The sequence below is a fragment of the Mustela nigripes genome, chromosome 4, assembly GCF_022355385.1.
Source record: "Mustela nigripes isolate SB6536 chromosome 4, MUSNIG.SB6536, whole genome shotgun sequence".
NCBI lineage: Eukaryota > Metazoa > Chordata > Mammalia > Carnivora > Mustelidae > Mustela > Mustela nigripes.
Window position 1 is genome coordinate 64,739,862 of NC_081560.1, and position 13,606 is coordinate 64,753,467.

Here is a 13,606-nt window from a genome sequence, read left to right on the forward strand (position 1 = left end):
AAAAATCCAGTACATACACAGTTCTTGATGTTTTGGTTCTCTCCCTTGTGAATAAGAAGACATGAAAAAAGTTTCCCTGATTTTAGTTTTATAAAAGTATTTATACATCTAAGGTGAAAAGAGTAGGTCTATTTGTTTACTTTATAAAATCTGTTGAAGAATTAATGCTTAGGACAGCTGATCTCCCAAGCTATTTATCTCCTCAACATTGTGTACTATCAGAGCTTCAATTTCATGATTCCACATAATTATTTTAAACCAAATGCAATTAGACAGGAATTCACAGTTTGCTGAAATAAACCTCTGATATGCAACTTAGAGAATTTATATATTTATTTAGATATGTCTATTCAAATTGTCTTTTCTTATGTGACTCTTGGCAGCTTGTGTCTTCCAAGGAGTTGGTCCATTTCATCTACATTATGAAATTTGTGATCATAGAGTTGTCCATAATGTTCTGTTATTATCTGTCTAAAGTCCGTGGATCTGTGGTAATGCTCCCACTTTCATTTCTGATTTTAGTAATTTGTGTTTTTTCCTCTTTTTCCTTAATTAGCCTGGATAGAGGTTTATCAATTCTATTGACCTTTTCAAAGAATTAGCTTTTGGTTTTGCTGATTTTCTCTGTTGATTTTCTGTTTTCCATTTCATTGATGTCTGCTCTTTTTCTATTATTTCTTTTCCTCTCCTTACTTTAGATTTAATTTGCTCTTTTTTTTTTTTCTAGTTTCCTAAGGTGGGAACTTATATTATTGATTTTAGGGTTTTTTTTTTCTTTTTTAAAGATGCATTCAATACTATAAATTTCCCTCTAAGCAGATCTTTTGCTGCATCCCACAAATTTTGCTAAACTATACTTTTATTTTCATTCCATTTCAGTATTTTTAAATTTCCCTTGAGATTTCTTCTTTGACCTATGTGTTATTTAGAGGTATGCTTTTTTCCAAATCTCCACATATTTTGGGATATTCTAACAACCTTTCTGTTACTGGTTTCTAGTTTAATTCTACAGTGCTTTAAGAGCGAACATTCTACAATTTCTATTCTCTTCAATTTGTTAAGGTCTTTTTGTGGCCCAGAATGTCATTTATCTTGGTGAATGTGTCATGTAAGCTTCAGAAGAATGTGTATTCTGCTGTTGTTGGATGAAGCAGTCGATAGATGTCAATTATATATAGTTGATTGATAGTGTTGCTGAGTTCAGCTATGTCTTTACTGATTTTCTGCCTGTTGGAGCTGTCCATTTCTGATAGAGAGGTGTTATAGTCTAAAATTGTAATACTGGGTTTGTCTATTTTTCCTCACAATGCTGTCAGTTTTTGCCTCACAGATGTTGATCCTGTGTTAAGAGCGTACACATTAATAACTGCTATGTCTTCTCAGAGAATAAAACCCTTTCTCATTATGTAATTCCCCATTTTTATCATGATAACTTTCCCTGCTCTGAATCTGCTTTGCCTGAAATTAACATAACTTTCTTTAGATTAGTGTTAACATGGCATACACTTCTCTAATTTTAATTTTAATTTTAATCTATATGTATGTTACATTTAAATTCTATTTCTTGTGGGTCTTGTTTTTGATCCATTCCAAAATCCACTGTCTTTTAGTTGCTACAGTTAGACCACTGTTTTTGAAGATAATGATTGATCTAGTTGGATTAGTACATACCATATTGTTACTGCCTTTGTGGCCCTTGTTCTCCATTCCTATTTTTTGTCTTCTCATTTATTTTTTTTGCCTTTTGTTGTTTTAATTGAGCATTTCATATGATCCTATTTTCTCTCCTTTCTTAGCATATTATACTTCTTTATTTTTACCTATTTTATTGGCTCTCCTAGAGTTTGTGGCATGCATTTACCCCTTAATCCAAGTCTGCTTTCAAATAACAGTATACAGCTCTTGGGATAACAAAATAATCCTAATTCCTTCCTCCTGTCTTTATATCATTGCTGAAATTTGTTTCATATTTATATGTGTATATAACCATATATAAGCTATTATTTTATTATCCATAAGTATAGATAATTAAATATATTGTTATTATTTTGAACAAACTGTTATCTATTACACCAAGAATATAAAAATGAAATAATTTATTTTACCTTACTTACTTCTTCTCTAATGCTTTTCCTTTCTTCATTTAAAAAAAAGTGCATGACCTTTATCATTTTCTTTTTTTTTAAGACTTTTTTTTTACATTTCTTGCAGGATAGCTCTACTGGCAACAAATTCCCTTATTTTGTTTTTCTATGACAGTCTTTATTTCTTCACTTTTGAATGATAATTTCACAGGGTAAAGAATTTTAAATTGGTGGTTTTTATTTCTCAACATATTAAGTATTTCATTCCACTCTCTTCTTGTTTGTGTAGTTTCTGAAAAGAAGTCACATGTAGGGGCACCTGGGTGGCTCAGTGGGTTAAAGCCTCTGCCTTCAGCTCAGGTCATGATCCCAGGACCCTGGGATTGATCCCCATTTTGGGCTCTCTGCTCAGCAGGGAGCCTGCTTCCTCCTCTCTCTCTGTCTGCCTCTCTGCCTACTTGTGATCTCTGTCAAATAAATAAATAAAATCTTTAAAGAAAAAAAAAGAAGTCATGTAATTTTTTTTTTTATCTTTGCTCCTCTGTACATAAGTTTCATGTCCTTGGGTCCTTTCAAGATGTTTGTTTCATCTCTGATTTTCTCAAGTTTGAATTTGACAAACTAAGGTGTAGAATTTTTGGCATTTATCATCCCTGGTGTTCTCTGAACTGCCTGGATCTGTGGTTTGGTGTCTGACATTAACTTGGGGAAGTTCTCAGTCATCATTGCTTCATATCTCCCTTTCCTTTCTTCTCATCCAGCTTTCTTTTTATGTGTGATATTGTCCTGTAGTTCTTGTATATTCTATTATATATTTCTTTCAGACTTTTTTCTCTTTGCTTTTCAGTTTTGGAAGTTTCTATTGACATATCCTCAAGTTCTGAGATTTTTTTCCTTAGCATATCTCATCTACTAAGTCCATCAAAGGAATTCTTCACTTCTACCATGCTTTTGATCTCCAAGTTTTCTTTTAAATTTTTTCTTAAAATTTCCATTTCTCCACTTATATGTCCCATTTGTTTTTCATGTGGTCTACTTTATCCTACTTTAGAGCCCATAGCATATTAATCATAGTTATTTAAATTCAGATTCTGATAAATCTAGCATCCCTGCCATTTATGAGTCTGCTTCACTTGCTTGCTTTGTTTCTTCAAAATGTGATTTTGGTCTTTTAGTATGCTTTGTAGTCTTTTCTTGTTGGCCAGACTGGATTTACTGAGTGAAAGAAATTGAGATAAATAGGCCTTTAGTAATATGCTGGTAAATATGAGGGGAGGGAAAGCATTTTGTAGTCAATTCTATAATTAAGTTTCAGTCTTTCAGTGAGACTCTGCTTCTGAACTGTGAAATTCACAATTGTTTCTCAGGTTTTCCATGTCATTTTGTGGGACAATATGGATATCGTGGGCTGGAGTAAAGTATTTCCCTCCCCATACATGAAAAGCTACCGTGGGCTTAGGTTGGTATTTCCCTTCCCCTATGGTATTTAGGCTCTGAAAAAACTTTAGTACTTTGGTCTTTTAAATAGTTTCTCCTAAGAGCAGGCTTTGTAAAGAAGGACAGAATGCCCTGGCTATTTCATAATGGCTCCTTTTCTTCTCCCCCTGCTGGAAGCATTGAAAGGATTTTTGCCCTGAGGACACAGTATAGTTCCTAGAGATAAAACTCACAAAAGTGTTGCCACCCCAGCCCCATGTTTTTTAACCTCTCAGAGTTATTCACACTGAGCACCAACAACAGCTCAGATTTTCCTATGCTGATACTGTTCCTGTGGAGATTTCTGCTTGAGAGTTTATGTTCCAAAACGCAGAGTACTAACCACTATAGGATCACGGCGAGAGTTTATGTTCCAATAAGTTGTTTTTCTTTGTGTTCCTCTGTTTGTCTCTCCAATTTGGTGGCAGTGGTTTGCCCTGTGACCTCATTTCTCCGAAAGATCTAAGAAGAGTTGTTGATTTCTCAGTGTGTTCAACTATTTACTTCTTGTTAGGACAAAGGGACAACTTCTATGCTCCTTACATGCTGAGTAAAAAAACCAAAAGAAAACCAAAACAATTCTTATGTTTTTGTGAGTCTCTTTAAGGTAGAATACATCTGACTTTTGAAATCCTATCTGGAATTATTACTTTTGATCGCACACTTTTGTGATTATTAATACATTTAGATTTATTTGTTAATACATTTAGATTTATTTACTTATTTAAAATAAATTTATTTATTTTTTCTACTTTTTCCTTTCTTCTCTCTTCTCTCTTACATTAATTTTAATGTATTCATTACTTTTTCCATCCATTTTTCATTTCTTCACTTTGAATTTATACAAAATCTATTATTTTAATGATTTTCACAAGATACTTAACAGTACTTATATTGTTCAATATCTATATGTGCCCCTCTTAAACAATATAAAGAGACAAAATCACTCTCTTCACCACCTTCTTCCTAACTTAGGAAATAATGTTTTTTAGCATTTTATGTCTTTCCTCACATTGCTTTTCATGAAAAGTCTGTTTATAACACACAAATTCCATTTCTTTACTTACTAACCAGTTTCTTGTCATTGATTATTGTGTGTCATTGATTTTTGTTTCTCAGACCTTCCAAATTAGATCACAGTCCTTCTCCCTGAAAAACATCCTATAGATAAATTCTTGGTGTAAGTTCTACTAGTGTTAAATGCCCTCTACTTCTGTTTCCCTGAAACTACTTTAATTTTAAACTCTAAATCTCAAAAGATAACTTTGCTTGTTATATAATTTTAGGTTAAGGGTATTTTTTGTATCAGTACACAGGAAATATGACTCCACTGCCTTTTATCTCTGCTGTGCATTGTTGGTTGTCATTTAATTACAAATAAACTAGGTTTCTTTGCTTTGCTTTTCTTCCTCTCTGACTTCTAAGAACTTCACTCTGTGATCTTCTTAATCTCTTTATGATCTATTTGCATCTGAGTAACATTTTTTTAAAGATTTTATTTATTTATTTGACAGCAGAGATCACAAGTAGCCAGAGAGGCAGGCAGAGAGAGAGAGAGGGAAGCAGGCTCCCTGCTGAGCAGAGAGCCTGATGCAGAACTCGATCCCAGGACCCTGGGATCATGACCCGAGCCGAAGGCAGCAGCCTAACCCACTGAGCCACCCAGGTGCCCCTCTGAGTAACATTTTATTTATCCTGTGAGATATTTAAATCCAGTGGGCTTCCTGAATCTGTTTTGGTCCCTTTGCCATAAATTTTTCCTTTGAATGTTATTTTCCATATGTCTTATCCATTCTTTGTTGAAAAGATATATATTAGATATTGTAAGGTTTTTCCGGCGAGATAAACACAACACCAGGCAAAGTGGGTGCAAGGCAAGATTTATTAAAAACGCTCTCTGGCGAAGTTTCAGGGCTCAGGAGAAGGGGAGCCAGGAAAGTTGCGCCGGGAGGAGGTGGGCACCCTTGGGCGAGGTTCCGCCACTCTGGAAAGCAGAGTGGCGGAAGTCGCACCCAAGGCAGGGAGGAGGGGGCTTTTAAGGGGTCTCGGAGGAAGCTCAGGGGTCTTTTGGAAGTTTCCCTTATTTGGATATCCCAAATAAGGGATCCCATTGGTCCACGGGAGCCCGGGGCGGGGGTCTCAGATTCCTGCTTGGGCCTTTGTTCTCCTGTCCGAGCTCAGGTCTTGTGGTGGGAACTTTCGCCATCTTTAGTAGCCCTTCCTGCCAGCCCAACAGATATGCTCATCCTAATTTCAGTGTCCTCTACTTTCTCATATTTACATCTCTTTATCTTTCTGTGCTACAGTTTTGTAACTTTTTCCTTTTAATTTCTCAAGCTTTCTAATTCCTCATTTGTGTCATTTTAATGTTTAACCAATCCATACTGTTTTTGGTTTTCATTTTTTAATCTTTAATTTCTGACTTATATTTTCCTCCTTAAAATACTGAATTTCTAATTGCAATATTTAAATACTGTATGGACTTATTTCAGTTGTCAACTGTTTTTGGCAGCTCTCTTATGGAGCCTAGGTTCCTCAAGTATTTTGTAATTCTTATTACAAAGGTTTGATTTTCTTATACTTTATAGTAATATTTTCAATTTGGTATTGAAAATGCATTCCTCCAGCGATAATTGTGCCAGGCTTCTAGGAGCATAATAAAGTCAGAAGTATTTAAAAAATATTTTGGATTACAGCTTTTGTTTTTTACTATTGTTGTTATTTTGTATTTACTAGATAGGATACAAATCCAGATTACAATCTAGAATCTGCTTTCAAATACTCAAGGCTTAGTTTTTCCCTGTCTATATAGCACCATGTTTGAACAGACAAGTTCTTTTATTTTTCTTTTTACTTTCTATTTGGGGGTAAGGTTATGTTTAGTTCCTTCCTACATTGTGATGATATCCACCCAGGGTCTCAGCTTTACGTTGGTGTTCCCAACTTGATTTTCTACTTGGGCAGTTTCTAGGATTAGAACCTCTTCTATCTTGAGACCATCAATACTAGCTTCTATCACCACAAGAGTTAAGGAGATGTCTACAGGTTCAAAACTGGCTTGAGTATCTTCTACCTTTTTGGATTCCAGTATTCATACTGTCTTTTGCTTTTTGAAGATTCTTTATTTTCTTCACTAAGCATTTTTTAAAATTTTATTTCCAAATTTATCTTCATTGTTTTTTTTTAGCATTTTATTGCTTATGTTACTGTGATTGTTGCTTTCAGAGGAACTGCTTATTCAGGAACCAAGTACTTCGGAAATACAGAGAGTTCTCAATCATTGCTTAATCTCTGTCAGGATTTTATGCCTACAAATCCACTGAAAACATCCTTTCCAACTGTACCAAAGAATTCCATGTTAGCGAACCCAAAATCTATTCAATATTCATCAGCATCTGACACTGTTATACTTCATTCTTGTAGAAACACTTTTTTCATTGGTGTTCAGGTACCATACACCCCTGACTATTCTCTTCCCACACTACTGCCCCTTCTCACTCATCTCTTTAATGTTCCTTCCCTTCTTGATTCTTTAAAGCATATATCACAAATTGTAATTATAATAGCTATTTTATCATTTATTATAACTCCATTACATTAGACTATTAACCATCTTATCCATTGCTATGTTTCCGGAATTAAAATAATGACTGGTACGTAAAAATGACATACCCATGTGAAAGGCAGCCTGGTAGTGTTTAAGAACAGTGTGGACTCTAGGGCCAGACTCACTGAGCTCAAATCTTCCTTCTGCCATATACTATAAGCAAGTTACGCGATTTTCCCATACCTTACTGTAAAATGTTACTCAGCTGTCAAATGGAGATAGTAATAGTGTCAAGCTTAGGATTAAATTAAGTCAAAAAAGGTAAAAGTACACAGAGCCATCCCTGTTATAAAGTTAACAGTCAGTAAGTAGCAACATGTTATGATGGTGGTAGGCAGGAAAAAACTGTTCCTTGAATTATCTATGAAATAAGCAAATAAATAAATAATTCACAAATTAGGTGCTTTTAAACTAGAATAGTTGGTATTAGTTCTTTTTCTTTTCCTTTATGGGAAGATACTCTACAAAACAGGATATACCATTAAAAGAATTAACGATGGATCTGCTTACTCCAAGGGGATAAGCTGGAATTTTTATAAATATTTTATTTAAGATTTTTTATTTATTTATTTGACAAACAGAGATCACAAGCAGGCAGAGAGGCAGGCAGAAAGAGGAAGGGAAGCAGGCTCCCTGCTGAGCAGAGAGCCCAAAATGGGGCTTGATCCCAGGACCCTGGGGCCATGACCTGAGCCCAACGCAGAAGCTTTTACCCACTGGGCCACCCAGGCACCCCTAAATATTTTAAATAAAACAAAAATGTTAAAACACACCTTTATCATTGATTCTGTTATTTTTGATCAATTAAATTAGGTTTTGCTATTATATAGACCAGTTGTCACATATTCAGAAATATGTGGGGTAAATAACATAACAATTTCTTTTATATTCATTCAAAAAATAAAACAAATATCAATAAATGGCTTTCTTTCTATTTCAACAATAGTTTTAAATAATTTTAAATTTGACTTGCTCACTCTCTTAGTCAATTTGAGTAAGTTTTGCCACTGTAACAACCAACTCCATATTATCAGTAGATGTATCTGAAAAGAATAAAGGATTATTTCTCAGTCCTGTCACATTCATTGTGGGCTGGCTACAACTTACCTTCTTTTGTCTTTATTTAAGGACTCAGATAGTCTGGAGTAAAGGAGGAGCCTCATCTAGAAAATTATCAGTTTGATAACAAAAGGAAAAGACAGTATGGCAGAAGCATACAACGGTTCTAAGGTATATACTTAAAAATGGTACAAAACCCCTTTACTCACATTCCATTAGCCCAGGCAGATCATGTATCAAGTGTGGTGTCAGTGTAGCAGAAAGGCCATAATTGCCTTATAAAAAGGAGTAATGCAGGGGCACCTGGGTGGCTCAGTGTGTTAAGCCTCTGCCTTTGGCTCAGTTCATGATCTCAGGGTCCTGGGATCGAGCCCCACATTGGGCTCTCTGCTCCACAGGGAGCCTGCTTCCCACTCTCTCTCTGCCTGCCTCTCTGCCTCCTTGTGATCTCTGTCAAACAAATAAATAAAATCTAAAAAAAAAAAAAAAATTTAAAAAAGCAGTAATGCATATTGCATATCACATATCCAAACATGATATCAAAAGTGTGGGGATGTATAGAGGCGCCTGGGTGGCTCAGTGGGTTAAAGCCTCTGCTTTTGGCTCAGGTCATGATCCCAGGGTCCTGGGATTGAGCCCTGCTTTCCTTCCTCTCTCTCTGCCTGCCTCTCTGCCTACTTGTGATCTCTGTCTGTCAAATAAATGAAAAAAAAAATTTTTTTTAAAGTGTGGGGATGTATAATCCCAACATAGGAAGGGCAAGATTATTTTTAAAAATCTCCCATGCCAACTTAAAGGATATGTGTGTGTGTGTGTGTGTGTGTGTGTGTGTGTGTGTCTGTGTCTGTGTATATGGTTTGAAAACATTTTAAATTATACCTGAAAGGCCATTTCCACTGACAGTAAAGAACAGCATTCATTACGGTTAATTCATCAATTCAGATAATCTTAATAATAATGCATATTATTACATGAATTATTTGGCTACAGTGATTACCATTAATTGTGAAACTGGCAAAAAGCACAACTTGTGTATGTCACAGCCTGTCATTTATTGGAAATAGAATTTAGTGCTCATTGGATCACTGAATTTAGACATTCAATAAGACTCCCCTCCTTCCAAAGTGTTTCTAAAGTGTTCTTATATAAGCCATATACATTTTTCTGTGTGGTTAAGAGATTCATGAATAATTAGCTAAGGACTAAGGAACAAGAAAGGAACAAGAAAGATTGACTCAGCCTCCTTTATATTTCCGTGCAAGATATCCAGAGACAAAGATGCAATAATTTTTGTAATTTCATGGAAATTTTCAGGGGAAAATACCAATTTCATGGCAACATCTAGAGAAATGTGATGATTTCATGCAGATTTAATTCTCTGTCCCTAAACCATCCACAAACAAGGCTCACATAAATGTAAAAACAGATAGCTTCCTATAAAATTTTCAGGATTCTAATTATGAAAATGAATGAACAAGTGAAATAGAGCATTTTGCAAGTTAAATGGGTTGATTCTAGAAAAATTAAGGCAATGTTAAATGTTCTTTGAAGGAAAGCCTTCAAAAATATCAATTTAGATGAAAAAATTATTTCAAATAAAATACAATTCCCCTTTGGCAAATTCCTAATTTAATTTTGACAAAAAGAATTGCTAATTTTCTCATAAGTAATACAAACTGTCATAGACAACTCCGTTTACAAAATCTAACAAATGCTGATTATTGATGTTGTCCAATAAGAGATATTCAATTAATTTTTAAATGTCTTTAAAACATTATCTATGATATGACATGACAGCTCACAGAACTGCGGACAAATGAATATTATTCAGTATGACCCTTTTTTTTTTAAATATATCAAGACATAACCAGCCAGTCCTTTAATTTTACTCTTTGCCACACATAAAATGATAAACCCTTCACTAAATCTATTCAAGACACATAAAGTTCTTGTAATTGCTGACAGATAATAAAACAAATACACAAAGAAATGACACAACAAAATTTTAGGGCCAATCTACATCATCCAACCTAAACATTTTCTTCTAGATCTCAATCTCACCTTCCTCCAAACCTAAAATCTTTAGATTCCATTTCAGTTCATTAGAAAACCTCACAAGAGTCACCCCATTTGGGGAGGAGAAGGAAATAAAAGAAGTTAAAGGAGGAATATGAGTATACAAGAGAATATAGTAGGATCTTGAAGTATCTCAGCTAGGTTACAGTAAATCAACCTTCCTTGCTCATCTTTCTGTCTTGCACATAATTTGGTTATTTACAGATCTTTAGTAACAAATAAATTACAAAATAATTAATTGTGGCTATAAATATAATGTAATGAGACTGATGTCTTGATGATGGGAACCGGATCAGAAGTATACCAAGAAAAAAGTACCAAAAAACACCTGAGTGGGTTAACTATTTAAAGCTCAACCAAGACTGTGAAAAAGTTAAGATGACTATTTTAAAATCTGCTAAAATTCTAAAAATCTGCTTTTTTTTCTAGAAACAAAATTCACTCTGAATGTAGGGATAACCTGTGTATAATTAAAATATTTGCTGCCTGTGTTTATATATGTGAAGTTGCACATTTATGTCCATACATCTACACAAACTCATTAATTAAGCCAAAACTCACAACCCAACTGGTTTTCAGACTTCTATGATAACACAGAAGCATTCTAAGGAAAATTCCTAGTGATAAAGACATTATTTGTTTTCTTTATTAGTGGCAATATGAAGTGAATTATAGCAATTATTCTCCATATAATTCTCTCTTACCCTCTCCACTTTTTTTTTTATGTTGGAAAGGCACATTATTTTCTCTACCATCCTGGTTAGTACTTCAACAATACCTTATTAAGGATATAATCTTGATTATCAACGACAATGTTTCTAGAATACAGTAAGCAAGGAAGAGAGTGGCATAGAGGCAGAGAAGTTAGACAAGCACTTAAAGTCAGATCATGCACAGCACTTTGGCTGGAGAATGCTGGTTGGATTGTATCTGAAGAGCAACAGGAAGTTTATAATATTGTTTTTATAAACATATGAGGACATGGTCTGACTGACATGTTTAATGTGTCTGTCTGGTATACATGGAGAATGGTTTGGAAGTGGGCCTTAACAGAAGCAGGAAAACAAATGAGCTAGAGACTGAAATGGGCAGAAGGTCTGAGTGATGAGATAATGAAGATTTCCTAGCAGTAAAGGACTAGGACCAGTTTTGTACTTTCTAAGGAGAACTCTAAGAAAGTATATATTAAAAGGCAATAGCAGGTATTAGGCAAATATGTATATATATATGAGTGTGTAGAAACAAGATGGTCTGAAATAGAGAAATGGCAGTAGGAAGGAAAAATAGAACACCTATAAGAGAAAAGATGGAAGAATTCGCCCATTTTGGTTAACTCTGAAATGGAGGTTAGAATGAAGGGATAAATAAAGCCATTACCAATATTTCATACTAGCTAGCTGAAAGAAACAATAATTTGAGAAACATGAGATTTGAGTAGAATTTGGGAAAGCAAGACAGTTAAATTTCAAAGATGCTGTAACAAAGAACAAAAAGAACAAAGTTGAAGATTATGTTTAAGAAAGTGGTCTAGCTTTGAGAACCATAAAATAGTTAAAGTCATAAGAACAAATTCATTCCAAGCAAGTGAAAAGATAAAACAAGAAAGACATTGACAGAACTCTGAAGATAGAACACCTGGGTGGTTCAGTCTTTAAGCGTCTACTGTCGGCTCAGGTCATGATCCCAGAATTCTGGGATCCAGCCCTGCATCAGGCTCCCTGCTCGACAGGAAGCCTACTTCTCCCTATCCCCTTCCCTCTTCTTGTGTTCCCTCTCTGGCTGTCTCCCTCTCTGTCAAATAAGCAAAATCTTCAAAAAAAAAAAAAATTCTGAGGATAACTTATATTTAAGTAATGGGTTAAGGTTGAAAGCATGCTCCAGTTTTCTTTTTCTTTTTTCTTTAAAAGATTTTATTTATTTATTTGACAGGCAGAGATCACAAGTAGGCAGAGAGGCAGAGAGGAGGAAGCAGGCTCCCCGCTGAGCAGAGGCCCCCCCCCATGCGGGGCTCAATTCCAGGACCCTGGGATCATGACCCAAGCTGAAGGCAGAGGCTTAATCCACTGAGACACCCAGGTGCCCCCATGCTCCAGTTTTCTGTGAACAGCCTATGATGCATGCTATGTAATCAAATGAATACTGCATCATTTGATGGAGTACTAATTAATGTCCTAAGATTCAAAATAGCAAATGGAGGACATTTAGTCCCTTCAATATCTACATAACATTTGATAATCAATATATTCTTCATCATTTCTCCAGTGGCCTTATCAATAATAAAGACTGGACTTTTATATTTTGGCTAATACCTCAAGGACATCAGCATCCATTGCTAGTAGCAACTTTTTAAAAACTGCAACAGTATGAATACAAATTATCAATTTGGAAATAGCTATTATGAAATAGTAACTGAACATCACTACTGAACACAAAAGACATTAGTCAGTTTAGTCAGTTCAGTGAAAGTATTTCCTGTGCTCTGACTAAATTTTGCCTCATCTGTTATTTACTTCCTGTATACCGCCATGACAATGACAGATTAGAAAATGGACAGGGATATTTTAATTTCCTAAAGTTGGTACTGTGGTCTTATAAATGGATATGGATTTTTTTTAATAAAAAAACCTCTCAAGTAATAGGTAGGTGAGAAGTACAACTTAAAGTCATGAAATGGAATTATGAAAAAAACCCTAAAAAGTGTTTTTAGGGTAAAATTTGGACTTTCTGATTCAAGGTAAAAGGGTTGTTATATAGAGGTGTTAAAGGTGATTACAGGTGCCAGGAAACAGGGGTTACTTGATGATACTAACTATGCACTATTTTTTTAAAGATTTTATTTATTTGTTTGAGAGAGATTGAGAGGAGAGAGCATAAATCAGGGTGAGAGCCAGAGGGAAAGGAAGAAGCAGACTCTCTGCTGAGCAGGGAGCCCAATGAGACGATGCAGGGCTTAATCCAGGAATGCTGTGATCATAACGTGAGCTGAAGGCAGATGCTTAACAAACTGAGCCACCTAGGCACCCCATCTATGAACTATTTTAAAGAAATATTTGATATAATGCAACCATCATGAAGGCAGCAACTATTTTGCTTACACTGTGCCTGGCAATGAATAGGTTTTGTAATATTTATTAAATCAATACTTGAACAAACATATGAATGCATATAATGTAATAATTTAGCCATAACACTATTGCAACTCATACTAAGAGGGATGTCCATGTCAAGAAAAAAGAACCCCAAGAAACTCTAATTCCAGTTGAAGTGATTAATTTCCATTCTTTCATACACATTCATATCAATG

At 34.9% G+C, this 13,606-nt stretch overlaps 1 pseudogene; it reads left to right on the top strand.

The window, feature by feature from the left end:
- Window positions 1-494: 494 nt before the first annotated feature.
- Window positions 495-714, top strand: LOC132015063 (KANTR integral membrane protein-like; annotated as a pseudogene).
- The last annotated feature ends 12,892 nt before the right edge of the window (window positions 715-13,606 follow it).